Below are 25,333 nucleotides of genomic sequence, written 5' to 3' on the forward strand. Positions count from 1 at the left end.
ATGCTTTCCACAAGTGTCATAAATATACTGCATTCCCAGAAGACCCTAGGTTCATATTAACGTCAGATTGGGGGAGCATGTTACAAAGACAAACATGCATACATTAAACACTGCGTCTCGTTCGATGTAAATGATAACTTCAACTGAAACGAGCAGTGAAAGATGTCAGTCTTTACATACAAGCTGTGAAGATGAAGCAGTAAATGAACCCAACATTTACATCAAAGTAAATCTGAATCTTGTGACTATTCTGCGTAAAAGCAAAATCAGCCAGGCTCAAACTTGGCAATTATAAATGTTTGAATAACAAATACATTTTTGCACTATGTATGGATTCCTCATAACACAAGCTAGCAATGACTTGCTTAAAGCACTAATTCACCGGCAGTACACCAAAGGTCAAACCTGTAATTTGATTACAGTTTTACAGAAATATAGGATGATAACTGAAGGATAGATTTGAATTAAATTTACGAATAACTCCTTATTCAGCAGATTTCATTTACAAAAATGTATACTGTATAGATTATTTGTATGTATTTGTATGTAAACTTGGTGTTTACCCCTAATAGTTAAGATTATTTTGGGACAACAACATGGCTTATATGATACAATAACTGACTAACTGCGTAGTATCAGAATATACTAAATAAAATGCAACTGCAATATAATTCCCCTAAATTATCATGTCATATACAATTTCAATGTATTTTGTGCATGAAAATAATTAATCACTCCTTTACACTAACCCCTATTCTGATACTGGTATTTTATGATGTACCATCACTGGTATTTTATGACGTATCATCTTATATGCAGTTAGGGCTTATAAATCGGGCTCAATGCAATTAGTAAATTAATATTTTTGTAACATATCGGTCAGAGTTAATGAAATCAGCCTCCATTTAAGCAAGAAGGTGCAAAAAAATGGTAACTGAGGACTCCTCGCAGACTGACTGGTGCGATGCAATGCTAATTGTTTCCAGTGATCCTTGTCAACGTACAGTATGCTCTGGTTCCAGTCAACTATCTGTGAACTCAGACTACAATTACAAGGGAAAAGGTCATTTTTCATGCTCTGAAAGGCATCCTAATGAACTGGTTGCCACCTATTTAACACTACTCTCCAGTCCACTAAAACAGACTTTCCATATCCACTGACAGCTCGCTTCACTTTGCCTACGAACAGGATGAGATGTTTTTGTTTTGCCATCTGTGTCAGAGGAAATGACTGCAAACCTTAAGGAAACTTGTTTAATGCCCGCATGCCGAGTAAACAGTTATTCATCAAAAAAATAATAATGTCTCAAAGGTCAGGCCATAAAAAACAATATCTGCCCTCTTTCCATTGCCTGGTGCATTAGTTACTGTTAATGCCATGCAGAGTGCTCTGATGGCAAGGGGCTCAGTTAAAGAAAATACTTCATATGCAGGAAGGAACTTGTATAGACTAGTTTATGTTTAAAATGAAGAACTGATTCCACTGTCAAAACAGCAAACTATCAGTGTGAAAAATACCATCATCTGGATGATAAACATACAGCAGACTCGAGTTTTCTTATCCATATGGAATTACATGAGGGTATAAAAAACTGTCCAGTGGCTACACATCGCTTGCCTGTATTTGCATTGTCAGCTGGAGGTGAGAGGGTGGAGACCTGCCAAGTGTAAGGCTCTGGGCCAATGCCATGACAGCTGACAACCCGGGCAGGCCATGTGTGCAGTGTTGCATTTCTAACAGCCAAGATCTCAGATCAAGTAAATCCTAATCAGAGAGTTAGTGTGTCTCTAATGTGAAAATTCATATTTCTACTCCGAGTGTTTCATGTTCAAAAGGGAGCACATGTCATTTGGCATGCCTTCACAAAACACTAGGGCTTCCATCAGTCACTGATTATTGCAATGAGGAATTAAAATCCCTAAACACAAAGGAACCGGCTCCACATTGCTTTGACTGTCAGATTTAACTAGTGAAAGTGACCTCAGCCTATACATGCTGGAGAAGGAGGGATCATATTCAATTAGGGAGACAGAAGTATTCTATCAGGCATGCATTCATTGTTGATTAATAAAGATACAGACGAGCATTTTCCATTTTATCAAACCCCATACTGACCTCACTTTCTTCATATAGATCTGCTAATTTACTCTCTGCACATTTTTGATCACCTGGGGTAACTGATACTGATAATCCCACTGCTTTGCTCTGTTAGTCTAAGCCAAGCTGCAGTGGAGCTGTCTACTTTGTCAGTGAAGAGTGGCTGAAGGAGGCGGTGCTCAACTGTTAGTCTTCTCCCCCTTATGACACGCTGTGTTTACGCCGATCCCTCCGGCCATTTGTTTGCAGCACTTCCTTGCCCCACAGCACCATGCATAATGCAGGAATGAAAATGTTAACTGTGGCAAATAAAATCGGCAAGGTGCCCCCACAAATCAGGGCAGTTTAGGAGCACATTTAATCATCCATGCATTTGGGACAACGCACAGCAATTAATTGTGGCATTTCAAAGAAGATCAGGACCCCATTTTTATCCAAGGCCCTTTAAGCTCGTTGTACAGTTGCCCCATCAACTGCGGACCAATGGCAGCGGTCTCCGCGCACATTTTGGCTCAATTATGTTTATTATCCCTTTGCTCTGAATGAGATGGGAAGAGAACTCTTGTAGAAAGTTGCAAAGAATTGCATCAACAGAGCCCACCCAGAGACAGATATAACAAAAAACAGGCATTGTTTGAAGAGGGTCTCCCATGTATACACACTAGAAGAAATCCAGTGTAGGTCTTGCATCCTCCAGTATGCTCCAAGACAAACAAGTTTCAGCACCATATGGCGGTGTCAGGAAAATAAATAATTTACAGAAATTCATGTGCGGTGCGCAGATGAGCAACCACAGAAATACCAACACAGGCATCCTCGTACTTAACCCTTCTAATAAGAACCTTCAGCAGGAAGGAGGGGAGTGGAGGGGGGCACAAAGAGACAACCACAATATCGAGCCCTAACTGGATTGAGAACGACATTGGAATTTCAAAGACTGGGACTGGCAACTGTCTGTGGACGTAAGGACAGCATTTTGTGCAGATACGATCTGCAGTGCCTTTCAGCACTTCCCGAACACGAGACAGCCTAATCTAATGAACTGGGGGGGCAGAATCAGCCCAGGCTTTTAGCCCAGTGCCAGCGTGCCTCCTCTCACATCTGACTGCAGTCAAAAATCCACTTGTTATTTTTATTTTCACTGTATTTTCCCTGAGGTGTACTCTGCGCGGCTTGAGTCATCATTGTTCAAGTCTTTAGAGTCGGAAAAAGCACGCACACGCACACACAAGCTGGTGGCAAGGTTATAGCAAGTCAGACAAGGGGCACTCGTATTCTGCCAACCCCAGGGAAAACTCACAGAGGGCTCCAGAGATGGAGAACAGAGATGTGCCATGTTGCTGACATGGCAGCCGTCACGTCACACTAACCACTAAGAATGATGTGCAAAGACAGCACTGAGATTTGTAGAATACTGTAGTGGCGTCTTACCAAAACAGGGAGGGCTTTGTGGATAACAGGGCCCATGATAGCTAAAAAAAGGCATTAAGAGACAATAGCAGTATGATAATAACCATTAAACAACAAATAATCCTGAAAGATCCAGTTGTCTAAGAAGCCAAGGGGATGTCTTATTACATGGAGGGTAATCTTAACCCCTGATTCTTTAGATCACTGACCTTAAGTGTTGCAATATGAAGCATAAAAAGTAGTATAAAGACGGTAAGATATCGTGCACCCTTAAAAAATAAACAAAATCCAATTTAAGGTTCAGCTTTCTGTCCTTGTGCTTGCTGTGCACTTCTGATACGCCGAGGATGAAAAGCAGCTTCTGACACATGCAAGTGAGAAGTTGCCGGACAGTTTTTCACACAATGTTTGAATTACACACAAAATAAAACAAATCACTAACAAAGTCTTCAAAGTATTACTAGAGCAGACGCATACAGTAAGGAAAATGCACCAGACTGTTGGACTGCTCTTGTCAGTGACTCTGAGACTGCAAAGAGAGATACTTTACAGCCAGCATTTTAAATATCACCCTGTTTCCATTAAATGTTGTTTTATTCTTCTACTATGACAGGGGTTTCAGATGTACCTCATTTTCTTTTCTAGCTGGGGCTGCCGTACATAATTTCCTCACCTAAGAGTTAATAAAGAGCATGAATTTGAAGTTGATCGTAATTGAAGTGCAATAAATTAAGAAACCACTGTGAGTCGGAAAATGAGAGGCTCGCAGGGAGAAAGAGTTGACTTCTGAATTCAAATGCTGGAATGTGGCCGGTGAGGGAATCTGTGTATTGCCAATGTTTAAAAAAAAAATCCTCTGGAACACAGTCATGATACTCTAAATGACCCTGATGTGATACTCAATTCCCAGCCCAAACCAATGAAAGGTGCACCACAAACCACCAGACTGTGTCACATCTTAAACTATTTTCAGACAGTTCGGCTTCTCATGAGCTTTACTTTGTAATTAAAGAGACGTGAGACTTCTCATCCAATTTGTAGCATTATCAGTGAAAAGTTATTGTTAGAGAAGTAACACAGCAGACAACATACAAAATGCTGTTCCTATTTAAGTAAAACAAACACCCTCATTGTCATAGAGAGTAATAAAGCAAAGCAGAAGTTGGAGAATACTTAATAATTGCCAGCTATCTGCTGATCAGAGTCACAGGACAGAGTCGTTACAATGTGACTGACATTTTGACAAGCAGTGACAGATATTGTACACGAAATTTGCTTCTGTGTAATGGTCCTAAATATATCCACATTTAACCTTGCACCTAAATAAGCAGGTCAATATAATACAGCGGAAAATAATTAATAACAATGTCAAAGCTAAAAGCTGCCTGATCAAACAAAATTTACTCAGGCATATATCAAACCAAATCTGTGCAACATCAAATCAATTGGATTTCTTTACACACATCCTGATACGGAGAGTGATTTCACAAAGTGTTAAACTGTACACACGTATGAGACGCCTTAAAACTTTAAAATGCTGTAGCCGTATATCACTCTGTCTTTCAAGTACACAGGTAGAACAATATCGGCTCCTAACATTTTCATGACTTGTGAAATGGCAGGCTTTTAACATGATGCTTCTCTCTTTAATGTGCACATCAGGATAAAGCAAGCCACCAGGATAAGCAAAACAAAAACAAGATGGCCTGAGTTGCTCCACATCTATGATAAATCACTGCCACTTTTATAGCCTCTAATAAGTTGATGCAAAGCCATTTTTCTTCCTGCCCATCGTTCAAACATTTAGGGCATATTTACAAGGAACTTGTTAAAATATTTAATAATATTTAGTGGCAATTTAGGAGCAGCCTGTCACAGGGAAATTTATTGCCTTTAAGTGTTTAAAAAGGCGATGACATGAATAACAAACTGTCAAAATTTCCTAATTTGCATAGACAGGCCATAACTTGTGATACCTTGCATTAAAAAAAGAGGTTTTTAACAAAACGAGTCATAAAATACGCATTCAAAGTGAGTGATGGCAAAGACTGTTCCACAAAGTCGCAGCACAGAGACAGCTCCCCCCCCACTACAGATGCTTCCGAGTTCAAGTCAGCCAATAAAAGGACATATATCCTGCTGCTTTGACTTATTTATCCTGTGTGGATGAGCTCAAGATGGAACATCTCCTATAGGCAAGCTTAATTAATTGTGATAAAGGGGCTAATTCAGAGGCTGCACAAGAAAAGTGAGCCAAACAATAATATTCCTCACAAATCATCTCTGCCCGTCAAATATTTCCTCCATAACTTTCTAATTCAAAGTCCTTCGGACGTGAGGCTTTTGTTAAGGAACCTCGCGGAGCCACATAACCTCCCACGTATTTCAGGTTTTCTGTCCACGCTCCTGACTAAAATCATTAGATGGAATTGCAGCACTGCGATTTTAAACTCCTGTCCTCTGTTTGACTCAACAAGATGGTGGCCATGTTTGATGCCGCATCCTCCACCAGATTCAATGGTTTTCATGATAAGTCTCAGTGACCTGGGCCTGCCCTGGCTGTCCTAGTCAGAAAAAGGCCCCCGTTGACACTGATTGCAAGGCTATGAGTAGTCTCTCCCCTGTGCCCTCTCAGTGCAACTCTAATTAATAGCCAATTCATCTTCTCTGATCTGAGCCAGCACATGGAGTAATATATCGTTAGTTTGGCAAGCGAGCTATTAAAGTGTAATAACCAAGTACCAGCACTCGATTTGGAAGAGTAGCACATACTTAACCATGAAGTGGAAACAATTAATTTATTGGAGGATCTCCTGTAACCAATCATTTACTTGCGCTCACACTGTGATGCAAAAGCCATCCCCTGTTGTGTGTGGCACAAGTCAATGACATATTTTGGGCTCAGCGCCTGACACCTCTCGCCCTATGACCAGTTATGTAAGCTTCATCTATGCACCACTGGACAATCAGCCCACAAAAAAACTTTACATGGACTCCTGTAAGGTAGGAAGTTCATGACAGACATGGTTACAGATAACCTCTCAAGGTTTAATCCATTAATGATATGTTGACTTAGACCATTTTTAAATAACAGTCATTTACTGAGAAGTAATCATTTGACAATCAAATAACATATCTTTATCTTTTTTCCATAAAAATTTGTAATTTTCCTTCAAAATAATCATCCAAAAGTTGAAGCTCCATCATTTGAAAGTTTATTAAGGGGGATTTTTTCCCTCCAATGCCATACACAGGTTGACAAGATGCTAACAAGATAATCAATATATCACACATCAAAAATAAAGAAAAAAATATTGCCTCTTATCTCCTGAATATCACAAAGTAAACCTTTCTGTATCGTGAATAAGAAATAATTAAATAATTAAGAGATTTCAAGTCTTCAGCCCTGAGATGACCACGGTAAGATGAATCATTTTGGTGACTCTGAGCAGACATGATTACCAGTCCACACTTCATCGGAAGCATTTCAAATGTATGTCTGATGGGGTTCCTGACTTTCTTCTAACTTCAAAAGACAAAGAAAATGTTGTGGGAAAAAAAGAATAACTCTGTGTCAAGAGGTCACAACTTCCATGTTAACAGAAGGCCAGAATACCAGAGATGTACTCGGAGGAAGGAGAAACACATGAGTTATAGAGCTGTGGTCAGTATGGTATTACAACATTGTTTTTAAAAGATCCTTCTCACTGAATGCGTTAAAACACTGACAGCTTCCATGAATGCCTTGTGGTGGTTCAGTATCATGCCATGATATTTATACTGATACGTTTATTAGAAAAAAATTAAACATAACTGAACCTTTCTACAATAAAAATTTGGTCCAAAGTTTAATATTTATATTTTACCCGGTAACAAGGCCATAACTACAAAAGGAAAACTACTGCACACACTTGCAAGAAGATATTTGACACAGAGATTTATCCTGGTTGAAAACTTTAGCTAACTGTGTCGACAACTTCTGGCAACAAAAAAACTATGAAAGTTAGAAAAACTATATGTTCTACGATACAATATGCTTACGTCACTGAATACAACTGACTTTTGTCTTATCTCAGACAATTACAGGGCACACTTAGTTGGAAAAACAACCCACTGTGTCTGCTTCCTCAATCAAGCACCTTAAAACAATACAGCCTTCTTTCAAACTTTGATAATTACAGGAAATGAATGAAAATTCTAAGTCACAAGACTCACTCTTGTGCTTTTGCTCTGCCTCTAAAGCAAAACCTTTAAAACCCATTATTCTTTTTGCAAGAACTAATGACGTTTTTTTGTCTCTCCAGCTTAACACACTAATTGACAGTTTTTTTGGAGGATAGCCCAGATGGAAAAATAAGTACCCCCTTAAAGACCCAACTCCCTTGCTCATTCCCTGAGCTTTAAGTCCCTTATTAATTAAACTTTCACCAAGTCAGGATTTTTTATTAAAAAGATAAAGTCTGCTGTACCGTAAAACAGAACTAGTCTATTGTCTCTGAAGCTAAAATTTTATTTCTATAAATAAAAGAGACTTTTTAATACCATCGTTTGCAGCATGGGGGACTGGGACCAAAGGATCCACACAGTACAGTAATTAGAGCGAGATTTTCATCCCCAACTACTCTAAAATTGGTCAGCTTTAACCAATACCCTTTGCTCCAACTGAATAAATACTCTCAGACTGTTCATTTGTGCATCATGGGATATTATTTACTGTATGGCAAACAGAGGCAGCATCATCATGCTCAGGAGAGACTGTAGTGTAAATATGTGTTATCCACGCTGTGTGTCTATATGCATCTGCCATACAACTGTCAAACTGTTCCAAGAGGGAATAAAGCCACAGTCAAATATTGACTGCAGCTTTATGATCAGTCACCCACTTGATCAATTAAATCCCTTCTTGTGTCATTAACTTTGCAACAATATTTGTCAATCAACATCTTAAGACAGGATTTTTTTTTATGCTTGTTTGGTTTCTCCTTGCTGTTGCTTTTACATAAAACACATTTTTTTTAGTTTTCACTTTTTTATCATAACACATAAATATTTCTAAAAATGCAGACTGAGAGGTGACAGATAGGCTTTTCAAAACTTCGAGCTTAAAAACAACTCAAACACAAATCCAATACAGCATGACACCTCTGCTTGACACACTGGAAAACTATTGAGCAACAGTAACTTTTTTGTTTTGATCATGTTTTTTCCATCTTTAAATGAAATGCAACATATGTGAGTTCATGGTGCTTTGAAAACTAGATCCAATGCAGGCATTTTCTTAAGACAAGCAGTAAGTTGCTTAACCTGTTTGCTGCTACACAGAGCAGGTGAGGACACCGTCATTGAAAGAAACTGACAGTGTTACTTTTATGGGCTTATTGTTGTCATTGCAACCAGGATACAAGTAATTGAGGATTAAGTACTGCAATTCTAAAACTATGGAAATACACACCCAAGAAAAGGCTTATATATCGCAACTTATATAATCATAAAAAATATAATGGTGATGGTGTTCCTTCATAAAAATGTTGGATTTTAAATTATTTTATTTAAAGTGTTGTTCCATAAAATTAAAAGAGTAACAATACTTCCTTTTCTTACGGTAAATCATGTTTAAGTGTTACATTTTTATAATTATCAAAGGTATTTCAAGTTTTTCTTTCTTTTTTTTTTGCATATTTTTCTGGGTCTGCAGTCCTGATAAGTTCTTCAATGATTACCATCAAGTACAGTCAGACAGAGCTGCTTTGGTGCATCACAGTCCTATAAACGTATTTGTCTGGTTTCAACCACAAAATCAAAGTGCAAACTGGGAAATTGCCTCAGTGGATCATTGTTAAAGATCTCTCGGGACCATGTGTGAGTGTGGATATCTGTTTCGAAGGTGGAAGAGGCGTGTGTACATTACACTACACTACATCTACACATACAGTGTGAGGGTCAAAACCATTGAGATGTCTGCCTGTTATGATGTGAAGATGAGGGCAACACATAACCAGAGGGCAGAGACATGCAGCGTTTAGGTGCTTTAAGTTGCCAGAAAAGTAATGTGTCATCTGAGCAGACTCATTATGCCACCACAGTCACTGCTATACAGGCAGCAAATCACAGCCAATTAAGAACCCTTTAAACTTACAAGTCAAGCATCACTTGTTGTACTGTCCATAATGGGGTTTTATGGCTGTGAAGCAGTTCTGACGGCTGTATCGGTTTTGTGGTCAATGCTCAACTTTACAGGAAATGTGGCCTGGGTAGGAATAGATTATTTGGTGCATTCAAAGGAAATGACACAATACATGAGTAAAATAGGCTCCAAGAGGTGAACATTGGATCTAATTCTATCACTTCATGAGAATCACACTTTCTTCTTCTTCTGAGGGGTAAACAATTCAGCCCTGTTTCCTAAATTTTTTCTGTCAGTTTTCTGTTTTCTGCTAACGAGATGTCACTAATATGTACTGGAATGCAGTGTGAATAGGCAATTTGATGGGCCACGAAGAACTTAATGATGTATACCAAATGTGGGGGGACAGCTTCTAAGCGCAGATTTTTGTAGACAAACATCGCTGTTGACAAGATTTTCCACCCAGTTTGCTATTTCTGTCAGATTGAAAATCTGAAATTAAGAACAAAATGTTTCCAAGGTACTTCAACTGTTAACAAATCATGTCTTATTAGCATTTTGCCTCAATTGGTCAAATTGTTAGGACACATAATGAAAAAAATGTCACTTAGCGAGAAAGAAATCGTAATTAAAAGGAAAACAGAAATCCTGCATGCATGTTGAGAAAAAACAAGCCTGACTGTGTACCTGAGTTCCTTTTAACTGATTAAAAAAAACATAAATCAAACATTGCTTGTTGTCCATTTACATAAGCAGTCTCCTATTGCGATGTGAGTTTTGTTGTATCGTTCCTGTGAGCACACAGGAGCTTATTCCAGCTTAATTTGTGCCACTGTGTCTTCCTGTGAGCAGACCCAAGTCATCTTTAAACGGCTCCATTTAAAATGCAATTTGATTATCTGCCAAATTGCTACCAAGTCTTTCCCTCTGCAGCTTGGGGATGGGGGGTAAAAATTTTAATTAGCATTTGTGCATAAAAGAGAGGTCTTTGTTGCATTTTGAACACGACATCCCAGAATGACCACCAGTTTCAAAGAGTCATCACCCAAACGATTTCAAACTAATAGATCCAAAGGGAGACGAGCGGTCCTGGCACGAAGGGGTGGGGGGAAATCACAGAGGTCTTCAGTGGCACTGACAAAAAACCCACAGGACATGGCATGTTTAAATAATCCAAAACTTTTCTTTAATCATAGTTTAGAAAATTGGCTGGGACCTTCAGCAGGAGACAGCTGCTCTGCCCCATAGCCATTTAATGAGATTCACCGAGGGTTTCCCTTAAATATTTACGCTGTCCCATGGCACAGCAATATTGTCCTAGAATGGGTAGATAAGAGCCAAGGAGGTGTGTTGAAGTTCTCCTAATCAATTTGCTAATTACTGGAGCAGCTATAGGAGAGGAGTGAGGAGTCCCTTCTGGCAAGCTGTATTCTAATAAACGCTGAAAAATTTATTTACTCCCTTAGCCAAGGAGAGTTCTGAAGTGGGATTACAGCAGAGGGCTGATTGAGACAGAGCTGTGTTTTGGTTGGGGTCGCAGTCTAAGGAGCAAGGAGAGTTCTCCAAACATAAAAGGATCTCTCAAGACTTGCACCTTTGCATCTGCTTGGGGAATGAAGATGGCAGACTAACAGACTTGGCACAAAAACACCTGACTGCTATAGCTACAAATCAACAAATATTAATGAGACTTCTGGTTCCTGCATAATAAAACAGGTTATTGTGAAAGTCAACACATATTTATGCACTATAGTTGAGCTAAACAGGCTCCAAATGTAAAAAAAAAAAAAAAAGAAGTATGTACAAAGTGCTTCTAGAAATACTGACATGAGACCAGACAATCACTTGATTACTTTAAACAGAGGAGCTATAGGGTTTTATCCTAATGGGAGCAAAGGGCAGCAGTTCTAGACATTTTGCCAGACGCTGGGGTTGTGTGTTTGAAGCCACCAATGTGCCCTCTGGCACAAGCCGACCCCGCCTCCCAACCTTTGTGACTGAGGGCAACCCTGGACCTGTCATAGGACACAGCCCACATCTACTTAAGGGTTAGGGGCAAAATCTGCTGCAACTTTTCAATGCCGTGTTATCTTTAAGTCCCCTTCCCACTCAGAGGCCTGCAACCGATGGCATGTTGCCTCTATCAAGACAGTTGAAAGGTCAGCATAAACTAAAAGCTTAGGGGGCATTACCTTAAGCTCATCACAAGACACTATTAGAAAAGTACAGTGAAGCATTGAGCAACTTAGAACCTAGGGTTTAATGGGCCTTCCAGTGATCAATATTGCCTGCAACCAGCGTACTCTCAAGTTTTCTTTTTGAATATCATATCAAGTTTAAAGGTCAGGTTGATCAATTTAGTCCCATACTGATTGATTGAAGTTTGGGAAGTTGCTTTATTCACTGTAGGTAAAAAAATGAAATTCAATGGGCAGTTTGTGGTTGAAAGGTATGACTTCCACAAATTTGTGCCACAGACCTGCCATCTGTGGACAAACTAAAACCTAAAGGTGACTGCTTGTTATTAGTTGACACAGGTATGGAATATATCGCTGAACTGCTTACAATTACAGCCCACTAAAACAAGGTCTTACTTGTCTCACTGGTCCTGGTCTAATGTTACAAATAAACTAAAAAATAAATTATCATGTTAATATTTCATGACTAAAACAGTAAATCAATGAATCATAAAATAATTAGGAACCATGCCAGCTTTGGTCAACTTTGGCCTATGCCTATTTGCAAAACTTGTGTACAAAGAACAAAAATTCACTCACACAGATCATCTTGTGTGTTTCCCTGATGCTAAACACAACAAAACCAAAAAAAGAAAATCATCAAATCACAAGTATTTGCCATCTATTTCCATGTCACTGTCTTCATTTCTCAGATCAACTTGTTTCCATAACTCCCACAGACCCGCAGGCAGTCCCCCCAGTGTAACTGAGCGCATGGATCTGAGTACAATCCCACTGAGAATTGAGGCAAAAACAAAAACACAGAAAAACCTGTTGCTGTGACATTTTGTTCCCTCTCACCTCAACGCACAGCAGCCACAATGGACCGGTGTGTGGGGGATCTGTGTTCAGATCACCATGGTGATAGCTCTCTGCCTCCCAAGGCTCCCTGGAGGGGGTTGGAGAGCTGGTGGTGGGGAGGAGGGGGCACTAATGGAGTATGTTGCCAACCAGGCCCTGGCCAAAAGGCAGTTAAATTAAGAGAATGGTAAGGATGAGATGTTCCTTAAACCAAGTGCTGTCTCTAAACTCAACATACAGCAGAACAGAGAAACTGACACCTCAGCAATCAACATGTTGACAAGTTGTACCAAAGGCTTTCTCTCTTTAACCTTTAAAAGAGCAAAAAATAGAACAAAATGATGCAGGTTCAAGAGCAAAGGTCTGAGAACATCTGTCTCTCAGTAAATCATCCTAACATGACAGAATGGCACTGAGATGGCATTACATTGTGCAAGACAAAAGGGCACAGCATGAGCTTCAGTTACATTACTTATGTGAGCCCCATCTTGGACAATTAAGCAAACATATTCTCAGGAGGAACTGAGGAGTCATCATTAATATTCAAATATACCACCAGTATAAAAAAAAAGGACACAGACACAGACAAACACATCTTGTCATAAAAAATCTTGAGACCATGTTTAACTCAGAGGATAAAAAATAACCTGTCCTGTGTTTGTAAATTTGTCTGAAATTCTGATTTTTTAAGAAGACAGCTAGCACACATTCATTCTCAGACCCAATTATTAAAATGTTTCATAGAGGAGGGAATATAAAATATAAAACTCTAACAGGAGCTGAAAATCAAGTCAAAGCAGGTGGTTTTAAGGTTTCTGTTGAGACTGGCTAACCAGGGTAACCTGTAATTAACAGGTAATTAATACAAACCTCAGGGATACATAATGAGGGTAAAAGGGTGATTAATCATAGAAAAAAATCATATAATTTCCTCCCATTTGGAATTTATTCTCAAATTTAAAGGGGCAATCAGTAGAAATGAGAATGTCTTGTGATATCTAGCAGTCAGATTCTGGATTGAAATGCTCCCCTGCTCACCCGTCTTGTTGGGGACATTTCTGAAGCAACAGTGGCCTTTGAGGACAATAAGCTAATCCTACATTTGCCAAGGTTTTACCATCATAAACTTTTATTCTTTAGTGCACAACACTAAAAACAAACCCACTTAATACAAAATGCATACGCATAGAAAGATGGCAGCCTATGTGGAAGGGGACCTACTTCTTATGTACAAAAAAGAATATACACTACCAGTCAAACGTTTGGATTCACCTTCTCATTCAATGGTTTTTATTTGTTTTAATAATTTTCAATGTTGTAGATTTATACTGAAGACATCAAAATTATGAAATAACATGGGTTTGCTATAATATGGATTACAATAGAGGTCAAATAGGGCTATCCATTGTGTACCCTACCTCTGAACAACACAACTGATGGTCTCAAAAACATTAAGAAGGCAAGTTATTCCACAAATTAACTCTTGACAAAGCTCAAATAATAATTCGACCATTCCAGGAAACTACCTCATGAAGCAGAATGAGAGAATGCCAAGAGTGTGCAAAGCTGTCATCAAGGCAAAGGGGGGCTACTTTAAAGAATCTAAAATAAAAAAATATATTGATTGTTTTTTTGAACACTTTAATATATGGCAATAAATGCTGCCATATATGTTATTTCATAGTTGTGATGCCTTCAGTATTAATCTATAGTTTGTAAAATAATTAAAATAAATAAAAACCCTTGAATGAGAAGATGTTTCCTAACTTTTGACTGGTAGTGTATGTGTGTATATATATATATATATATATATATATGTATATATGTATATATGTATATATATATATATATATATATATATATATATATATATATATATATATATATATATATATATATATATGTAAGATTAAATTTCTACAAAATATTTTTAAATGTTACTGAATACTATGCACTCTACCTTTTAAAATGTATCTTGTAAAATGTTAACATTATGTTGACAGTTCCAAAAAAAGCCAACTAGAGGAGCAGGACCTGGCTGCAGACACAGCGCAGCGCCAAAGGTGTCTGCGCAGTTGGATGTTGGCGCCCCGCTTGGATCTCAGCCGTTATCAGGATATCAAGCAAACTCCCCAGCAAAAGTTTTTCTCCATTGTGTCGTTTTTACAAGTTTTTAAGAGTTAATAGAACTGCTAAGTTTATAATCATTTCTGATATTATTAGAATGTGAGAATTTTGTGATTAGTACAGATCTAATAAGATTGCTAATATCAAGTTACTTCAATAAATCTTTAAAAGTTTCTGTCTTTTAAATATTTTCTCACTTACGAAGGTCCAACTGTGCACTTATGTGCAACAACCATCAGGTGTATAGTTATCTAGTTGAAGTTTGAGCCAATTATGATAATGGATGTAATAGTTTTCATATATACAGAAAACAGTGAGATATTTTCTGTTTATTTCAATAATCTTTTCAGTAAAAAAAAGAATGCATACTGACATTTTTCCATTCAGAGACCTTAATCAAAGCCATAAACTTAAGTGTTTGCTATGCTTCATGAACTGACCAAAAATACAAGTGCACACTTTGGCACACAGCAACAGCAAGCAATTAGAGCCTTCTTTTCATTTTCTGAAATAAGAATGGATTTTGAAATCAATAATTAATTCTGGAAGAATCAGAATATGCATCAAATCAAGAGACTCCATAAAAATTGCAGCACCGAGATATTACGGATGTCCGCATTTAGTCAACCAAACCATTAAACGTTATCACCCTCACTAGTCAGTACCAGAATTACATGTTGATTAAACAAGTTATTAATATTTGAATGACTGTTGGCCCAAATGCCAGAGATATGTTGTGTCTAAGCTGTAGCCCTCCGCAACTAGCTGGGGCTGTTGCTGATGTTAATGGCTACTGCCTTAATGCTTTTATGCTCCACTACCTGCATCTAAACAAGCACAGATGGCTGTGTTTGGTTAAAATGGTATATAACTATTTGACCAGAGCAATAAGTAACCAGCACAGGCATGTGAACGTTAGCCTGCAACGTTAGTGATAAAGGCGGGTGGAGCTGGCTCTGCTAATATTGGCTACATTTGGCAAACCAACTCAATATTGTTTACCCTCAGACTGTAATCCCATGTTAATCAGTGTAAAATGAATTGTGCCCAGTTTTGACTGTTCTCTGGGTGTTTTTTTTACCTCTGCAGTACGTGCCCACTGACAGGCAACCAATTTGCCTAAGACAGGTTGCCCTCTGCAGCTTCACATGTCTTGGATTAAGGAGTCTTTCCATCAAACCAGCACTCCACAAGGTTTATTTCCTCATCAGTATGCCACTGCTTTCTTTGTAGGCATAATTTCGACATAATGGGGGAGATAAGTTGTTAAAAAGTGTCAGTGCCAGCTTGGCTCTCGTCGCTGGGTAATAGTCGTTTTTTTGAGCAGATATTTTTATCGTGGAATTGAAAAAAGAAACATTGAACCTAAAATGAATTCCACATCAAACAGATGTGGCTTCTTTCCTATATGACACAAACATTAATACAGTTTTGCACTCAAGTTTGATTGGTGCCTAGATGGGACTGATTACATTAGAGAACACAGGCAATGAAACAAAAGCAGAAACCACTGTACTAATTACCAGAAGTACAAAATCTCCTTCTGCTGTGGTTTCACTGTGGACTGAGATTAATGTGCCAGACTTGTCTCACATCTGATTTGATTAATGAACAAGAGTACTGTTATATTACTAACACTGTGCGATGCATAGGGTGACACTGGGTGACAACACTGGACTGTTAGCTTGGTACTGAATATAAAATAACGCAGCATTGAATTTCCATTAAAGCAACGTGGTTGATCAACCACTTCAAGTGGCTGGCAATTTGTCAAATGAGTTAATTGGTCACCAGTTCATCCAATTCATCTTAATGCTTGTTTTTGGACCACACCCAAAGAACAGTGAATTAGGCATGCACAGCAGCCAACAGTTACTTTGAGAGCAAGACTGAATCCCTTGTGGTTAATAGTGCCAAAGTCAAACAAGTCCTGTTTAGAATAAAGATTTGTACTCCTCACCTGTCATATCATAGTTCTTCTTTTGAAGTGCTACAGCCAACATCAGGCCTCCAAGCCAAATATGACTGTTTTCAGTTTGACAAAGAAGTGTTTACTTACTAAATGCCAGGTGGTGCAAGCACTGAAAAGCTACCGGCTGGGGGAAAGGGCCTAACCTTTATACAGTGTCTAAACGTCCTCACTTTCTCCTTGAACATCTATCCTTAACTGTGTTCCTCTGGTCCCCTCCCTGTCCCAAAGTGGCCAGCTGGGAACGGTGCACATGTGCTGACGTCCCTACTAACCTTGGCCAGTGTAAGGATTACCGTGCATTTACACTCAATGCTCCTTCTTTCCTTAAGACTTATTAAGAATGATAATGAGCTCGGAAAGGGGCAGCATGTCCCTTTTTCAACTCTGTGAAAGCTCTTCTCTCTTTCTTTCTTGCAGTTCACTCATCCTATAACTCCCCCTATTCCTCTTCTCTACCTTTTCTGCAGTCTATCTTTCCATCCCAGTCCATGCATCTCTCTCTTTCTCTCCCTCTTTCTCTCGCTCCCCATCATATTGAAAGGACCCAGGACAAATTACTAAAAAGGCCATTTTCATCTTTGAACTGCAGGATTTAATCGATACTTATTTCATGCCTTCAAAATCAACCCTATATTACTGTTGTCTGTGTGATTTGTTTATTTTGCTCTGGAATATTCCTTCAGTCGGAGGGGGGAAATGCACGGGATGCAATTCACCTTGAACCTCCATTATATTGGATTTCTCTACTGGCTGATCAAGCATGCAAAAAGGACATTTCCTTAGCACTAAAATAAAAACAATAATGATGATTAAAAAAACATGTGTGCTATTTGTGCCGGTATAACAGTACGTGTTGAAGGCAGTATATTTTTACAAGGCAAAACACTACCGCTGTGGTAGTGAGAATATGTATACAAAATCATTACAGTGAGGGCAATTGATAAAGCTTATGTGCTGAGAAACAAAAGCAAAGATTCCTGAAGCCTGTCAAATGCCGCCTGGGATTACTGACGCTTACTTGACATCAAAGAGCTGAGGTCTACAGCCAAGGTCAAACAGAAAAGGAATACACATGGGTTTAATTCTACACACCCCTTGACAGATGCAGATGGGTACTTATGAGATATGAGGCATTTCGCTGACTGATGGGGCTGCAGAAATAAGAATGTTTGAGGCATTGCAAACTGATTAAGGTGTGAGATTCAGGACTTGTAGTGTGAACCTGGAGCACAGCACTACAGGCAACAGTTTGAGTGCTATTTAAAAGAGAGACATGAGATCCAATCAAAAGGCCTAGAGGAACACATCTATAAACACTGAACTAAATACACACACCAAATTGCTATTAAAACAGCACAAATGGACGATTAGCATCTCTGCTTTCTCGGCTCACAAGCATTATCCAGCTCTGTGTTCACCTTTAGTCACGATGAAAAATGATAGGAGATGGGGAGCAAAGGGTGAGTGAAAGCGAGGCAGAAGGAGAAGGGCAGTATGTTTGACAGATGGATATTGCAGTGTCTCATCAATGCCGAAGAGAGATGAGAACCTGTACCACCAGTCTGACGGTGAAGGCTGGCTATGGTCCAGCTGTAGAGATGGACCTCCGGACAGCAGACACATGCCGCACGCTCCAGAGATACACAGAGGGAGCACACACACAGGATGAGGAGTCTTAAACTACTTGAACTGATCACATTAAACCTTTCTTTAAACACTTACACAAAAGTGCATGTAAAAGGCTGCAGTGCACTAAGGTGAACTATTGTACCCTGTAGTGTCACCTGCTGCTGGTTATTATTTTTGGTGACCTCATAAAACAAGACACCAGTAAAGTAAATTTACCTATGGTCTGGCTAATGCTTGCTATTCAAGTCACACAAAATGGAAGCCGATTTCATGTCTAAACATGTGTTTTTAAGCTTGCTTGTTTAAGTGTCAAGTGTGTGCTTGCTTTGCATGCATGAATACATCTGCAACAGTTAGGCTGCACAGCTGTTGTATTATGAGGGTATTATCGAAACTACTTAAAAGCACACACTTATTCATGATGCTTTTTTTTTTTTACATTAAACACATTTACCTGACTTCTGATTTCTATTACAAAAAAAATCATAGCACAAAAATGGACATTAAGATATTAAAATAAAAAACTTTCATGTTTACCTTGTGTTGTACTAGCAGGGGCATTTTCAATATAGAAGGCGGCTTTCCATGAATGATCTGTTTAACCAAAGACAGCAGAGAAAGAGAGAGAGAAAAAAAAAGGATAATTAATTACTTTTGTGAGCTATTCCACGGCAGAGACAATAAACCTGCCTGGTCGCCATGGATATGACATATTTGCTCTGAAAACAACACAATAATTAGCAAAGGAGAAAGATCCGGTGAGAATATGAGAACTCTGGGTTTAAAGTGCCAATGATCTATTCCTATTCTAATCCTCGTGCTTGAGAATGAACACAGCAATAAGCACCAGCACAGACATTTATGAATTCACCCAAAGAGACATGATGACCCTTTACTTAAGCATGTTCAATTAACTCTCACATCACTGAGGTGTATTGTATAGATCACAACAAACCAAACACAGTATATGCAGAGTGTTTTAAAAACAGGCGGATTGTTCAACAGTTTAGCTGGAAGTCAGAAAACCTGCCTTACAGCCACTTGAAGTCGGAACTGCAGAGACATCATATTTACCATAGCAAATACAGTTTGTGAGAGTGTGTGAGAGAGAGCATGTGTGTGTGTGTGTGTGTGTGTGTGTGTGTGTGTGTGTGTGTGTGTGTGTGTGTGTGTGTGTGTGTGTGTGTGGTTGTGTTTCTATTTGCCTGTCTGCACTTGTGGTCTCAGAGAGGTGTTTTACCTGCCAATAGTTCAAACAACACAGAGCCAAATGGCCAGGTTTACTAAACATGCAATACCTAAGATTGTATTTATTTATTACACCTTTGCATAATAGCCTTAGACACTTAAAAAAAAACCATTAGATAAATTCTGATAAAGCCTTGTATTTAGTTTGATTTAATTTCTCCTTACTAACTGAAGCTGCTGCCTAAATTCTCCCAGTATTATTTCTAATTCATGTGAACAGATCAAAGGCATTTAAAAAACAATCTGATAGCAGAACTTCCGCATTTCGGGCTGAAAATATTGACTGAGTTTACTGAAGTTCCTCTATTTACGGTAAATGACACTGCATGAAGGCTACTACCTGTTTAGGGACAACCAAAGGAGTTTGACTTAGTTTTTCTTGACAGAAAGGTGTCACACATTATTGTCGGGGTTTTTTTTTTGCACTTTTGAAGAAGTGTCAGCGGACTTAAATAACCTACACCATAGGTCTGAGCTGCTGGGTAGACCATAAAGTGCGTCATGTCAGTCCTATTAGTGCGTTGTCCCTTACAAGCTTTATATCTAATGAGGATTTCAGATCAACACAACTGGGCAAAAGTACGAACCGAGGGGAAAAGTTGCACCTTTATGTCGGAACTTTACCAGCGCTGTTTTAGTTTGGTCGCCTGCAGATATTTCCGGTCACAGAATTCGACTGTTGTGAGAATTATTAAAGTTTTGGGAAAGGTAGCTCCCCACGCCGGCTTTTTCAAAGGTACCCTATCAGGCAGCATGAGTCGCTCCAGACCTGCTGCTGCTGCTGCTGTCGCTGCTGCTGCCGCTGCTGCTGCTGCACCGGGGATAGAAGTCACACCGTGTTTACCGACAAGTCCTCACACTAAGTCCCTTCCCTTCAATGCCATATATTAACTGTTTAAAACTGCTTATTAATGCTCGTTTTCTATGTCGCACCTGCAGATAGGAACACTTTGTTGTCGATTTCTGCAGAGAGTTCTGTATTTGGAAATAAAAGGAGCGTGTACAGTAGTTAGAGAGGAAAAGGAAAACTCTTACCTGTGGTACTTCGCTGGATTTCGGAGACTTCCACCTAAAGGGACGGGTGTGACTACGGTTGATGGCTTCGGGGCTTTCATTATTAAAGTTGCCACATTATTTTTCAGTTTTTTCGGGTTTTATTGTAGCATTTTCTAATTTCTTACAGGGCGAGTCGCCCGGAAGATCTGCCCTGGAGACCGGCTCCGACTGGGAAGAGGAGTCCTTAATTGAATTTCTCGGTTTGCTGGTGTTGCTTGGAAAACCTGGACCGGAGTTCAGTTGTGGCCTCTATCCTTGCTGACAGTCTGTTTAGTATTGTCTTTCCAGTAAAACAAATAAATAAAAATCCAATTAGGCAAAGCCATACGTTTTTTTTTAACCTCATCCTTAACTTAAGCTGATGAGATGCAGCTAAAGGTGTGAAGAGCCTCCCATACAAACTTTAAATATAGACAGAAGAAGTCAATTGTCCATTTGTCCATGTAGTTTGTTGGTGACAGACAGTGGTGGACAAAGTACACAGCTTCATTACTTAAGTCAAAGTATAGATTCTCCAGGTCAAAAATTACTCCAATACAAGTGAAATTTGCTCTGTCAGATTATTACTTGAGTTAAAGTCCTGAAGTACTCGCTTTTAAAAACACTTAAGTATTCAAAGTACTCAAAAAATCTCAAAACTTTGCATTTTCACAATACATAAGTGCAGTCAAGAATACATTGAGGTACATTCTGTAACATTATGTTTATTTAGAAACCATTACTTGAAATCTCCAAAACTATACCATGGAATAAAAACAGAAACTAAGTTACTCCAAGCACAGACAGCTTTGTTTGAAATGTTCATCTGGAATGAAACAAACGTTACGTTGCTCAACACGTTTTCTCAGGTTGGACAGTGAATTTTTGTATGTTTGAGCAGAGTGGGAAACGGAGAACATTTCAAACGATACGTACCATTCTTCATTTCAAAAACCTCTAACACGGGGTGAAGATATGGCCATGGGTGCTCAGGTGGAGAATTATAGCCATCATTACAACCTCTATATGAACTGCTTGATCTGAGGGAAATTTGCTCTGTTTGCTCCACGTTCAACCGTGGAGACGCACGATATACAAGTATGACTAAACCACTGAGACAAACAGAACTGCACAAACACATTTTACTGTCTTAGGGATCAGATTTCAGAAAAGAGAAGGAAATTCAGTAGCTGACTTCAAAGCAAAAGTAGTGAGTAACTAGAGCACTGATAGAAATGTAGTGGAGAAAAAAGTACAATAATTGTCCTTCAAATGTAGTGGAGTAAAAGTAATAAGTTCCCCTAAAAAATAATACTCAAGTAAAGTACAGATACTCAAAAAATGTACTTAAGTACAGTACTTAAGTAAATGTGCTTTGTTTCTGTCCACCACTGCTGACAGATCCATTTGTCAGTTTGCAACATAGACTGTATAAAATATGGACGTAGTATCCGTGACGTCACCCATCTGTTCCTGAGAGCTGTTTTGAAGCAAATCGACGGCGGCAGCCATATTGGTAATGCGGAACTCAACTAGGCAGAGTGTGACGTAGTGTGAGCCTCTTAGCCAATGGCTGTGTGTTCCCGACCGGGAGTCACGTCAGTCATGTCCTTATTTGGGCAAAACTCGTAATCTTAATATCTTCTGAACCGTCACGTTAGAAAAAAATTCACTCCCCGTACAGTGTGTGCCATTAGAGAGATTAGCTTCATAGGGCCAAGCCGTTTTTTGAACCAGGCTGTAAACATGTTTATTAATGCTGCAAAGATCGTCTTTTTCCCATTCATATCTATGTGGTTTCCGGTGTTTCTGCAGCCAGCCTCAAGCGGATTTTCGATGTATTGCAGTTTATATCACTTCCGCATTGGCTTCATCGTTTGAGACCGGAGTTTGCCGCTTGGTTTGCAACAAATAACTCTTAGCTCTTAACATTTCTTTCCCATAAGATCAGACAAATAAGTTTAAAGGCCCTTGCCTACCTTAACTATAACCACACAATTGATAACAACCTTGCACTCAGCTAGCTTGAGTTGAAGAAGTCATACTCGGCTAGCATGTGGCGTTCAAGTGTTTACTTCTTCGGACCACCTGCTGTTTCTAAATGACACAATTGCTTTGTGTTCGTGTGTCACCTATGTGTGTCACCTCACTGGGGAAAAAGGTTTTTGTTTGCTTTTTAACTATTATCTTTTTTAGATAGTTACTCAGGTTGCCCTATTGCCAAATTCACCTTACGCATTTCAGGAAACGGCTGCTCACATTCAAAGCCCCGCCCATAGCCTGGTAAGTTAAATCTCTGTTCCATAAGCGCACACTCAAATAGTTTCTTAACATTATCGCTGTTGTGAAAATCTGAAACGTGACACTGGGCCTTCCTGTACACATTTTTTGTTGTCTCTACAGCTATAGAGGATCTTAAACGGTCAAATGATAAATAATCAAGTGAGATCATTTAGTTGCATCACAGGAGTTGTAGTTTAAGTTATTGGACAATGTTAAAACCTATTACTGAAAGTAAAACTCAATTTTACAAAAAAGTTAAGCAAAAGTAAAATTGGCGATTTAAAAAAGAAGCAGTAAATGAAAAGGCAAATCAATTACAGTAGCATTAAATGTAATTTACTTCTCAGCCCAACTTATCTGATTGTAGTTTGTGTTCCACAATGCTCAACTATGATTTTTTTTCCAAAGTCTATTTTAAGTTTACTTTCCTATTGGCAAAACAATAATGTCCCTCCTGTCTTTGTTTTCCTTCTCTCTCACCTTTCCTACCACCGAGCACGCATCAATAATTTACTGTAAAATATTCAGAGCATGAGACTCCTTGAAGGTATCCCAGGAGCAAAGCCCAAAGGAATAGTGGGGCTGTGATAATGTATTTTAAACTTGAACTTTCCTTATCTAAATTCTGCAGTCTTGTGAACTATCGACAAACAGATTATTGCCAATTAGCAGTTTTGTGATGTGTCCTGTTGTACATAATAAAGAATGGGGAGGAATCGATAGCAAAGTCAACTAACAAGGTAGATAGTGCTTTAATCTCTTCCATGTGTGGTTAAAGATTCAAGGATTGACCTGTGCTGCTTCCTATGGAGCCAATGCATATACGATACTTGATCTCTAATTCCACATATTATAATCATACCACCCTCTCTCATATCAGAAACACAGCATGTTTGAGTTTTTGTCCATATAATTAATGCAAGAACTTTTCTCATACATTTTTAGCAGAATTTGAGGTTTTCAGTTGTGTTTTGACTTTTTTCTATGAAAGGGTTACCTTTAATTTTTGACACTATGAAAGCTGAATTAATCCAGTACATATAATTAGTTTGATAATATTTTTAAAGACGTCCCAACCTAACACCTTTTGTGTTATATTACATGTTTTCATATCTTGTGAGGATTACAAGTCATTTCTTCCTTTGATGGAAATGCATAACAAATCCTACAACACAAACAAGGTGATTCTTTACAGAACAGTTATGTTTTAACATGGTTAACCATGTTAAAGGTTAATTGGAAAAAAAACACTATTTAGGCAATAATCTGCTTGTAAATGAATACATTTTATGTCAAGTACTCTGGAATGTGTTATATATAGTACATTCTCAAGCATTTCCCCCCACCCCACGGTCACTGCAGAGGTCCAAGCATCCCATCCATCAGTGGGTTCCTCCTGATGTTGCAATACTGTGATACAGAATAATAAAGAAGTAAGAAAGACCAGAAAATCAATAGATTATTCTGCAGATCACTTGATTCAGTAATGATCCAGTCCATTTATCGCCAGCCGTTGATTCATAAGGCTCGCTCTCAAGGGCATACCCACCCCACCTCTGCCCTGCTGACTGCTTTGCCATTGATACTACTAATTATAAAACATTAAAAGCTAATCACATGGCAGTCCAAGGTTAGAAAAGACTTACAGTTTGGTTAAACTAAAGGCTTCATTGCATCCTGAGAGGATCAAATAAGCTTTGGTTCAGTCCAACTTACACAGAAATGTAAAATAGTGTGAGACATATTTATTTCAAAAATTATATGACAGAAACACAAGACTGTTACTGTGAATAGCTGAACATTATGGTGTTATGAGGTTTATTGCTTCACAGAACACTCCTTTTTGGGAGGCATATGTCCATACATATAGAACAGATATATTTTTAGAAAACAATCATAAGATTTGCAGAACATAAGAAAAACATATGAATAATTTGTACAATAAAATATAGAGATTATCTGTTATATGCTTCCAAGTTGTGAAGATTTGTTACAATATCCTAAATTCAATATGTTAGAAGTTTGGACTGTGTCTTGGGGAGGTCTTATGAACATCAGTCTATATTTGTATCAGATATATATTTAAATATTTAGCTTGACAGAAAGTAAGAAATAGAAGCTTTGACTTCTGAAAAGGTTGATAGGTAGGCCAGTTTTCTGAACCAGTACTCAGTCTAAAAATAATTTACACTCTTTGCACTTGTTGACATGTTTTAGTAAAACATTTAATTAACAAATAATCTACACACATCCTGCATATATAACTTTAGCAACCCTACAAACTTTAAGCATGTATCTATGATCAGCCATCATTATGTGATGTTCATTTTAGCACCAACAAGAGGGGAAGTGTCAGGCTATGAATTTCA

The 25,333-nt window shown here is 38.6% G+C and overlaps 1 long non-coding RNA gene across 1 annotated transcript in view; it reads right to left on the reverse strand.

Annotated features, from left to right (window-relative positions):
- The window catches only part of LOC117820879, an 84,149-nt gene extending 63,312 nt beyond the window's left edge, over positions 1-20,837 (reverse strand). The window contains exons 1-2 of the long non-coding RNA XR_004632865.1: positions 20,682-20,837; positions 18,936-18,992 (exon numbers count right to left, since the gene is read on the reverse strand). This is a non-coding gene — a long non-coding RNA (uncharacterized LOC117820879). The remainder of the gene's footprint in view (positions 1-18,935; positions 18,993-20,681) is intronic.
- Between the last annotated feature and the right edge of the window lie 4,496 nt (positions 20,838-25,333).

The sequence above is a fragment of the Notolabrus celidotus genome, chromosome 11 (genome assembly GCF_009762535.1).
Source record: "Notolabrus celidotus isolate fNotCel1 chromosome 11, fNotCel1.pri, whole genome shotgun sequence".
Lineage (NCBI taxonomy): Eukaryota > Metazoa > Chordata > Actinopteri > Labriformes > Labridae > Notolabrus > Notolabrus celidotus.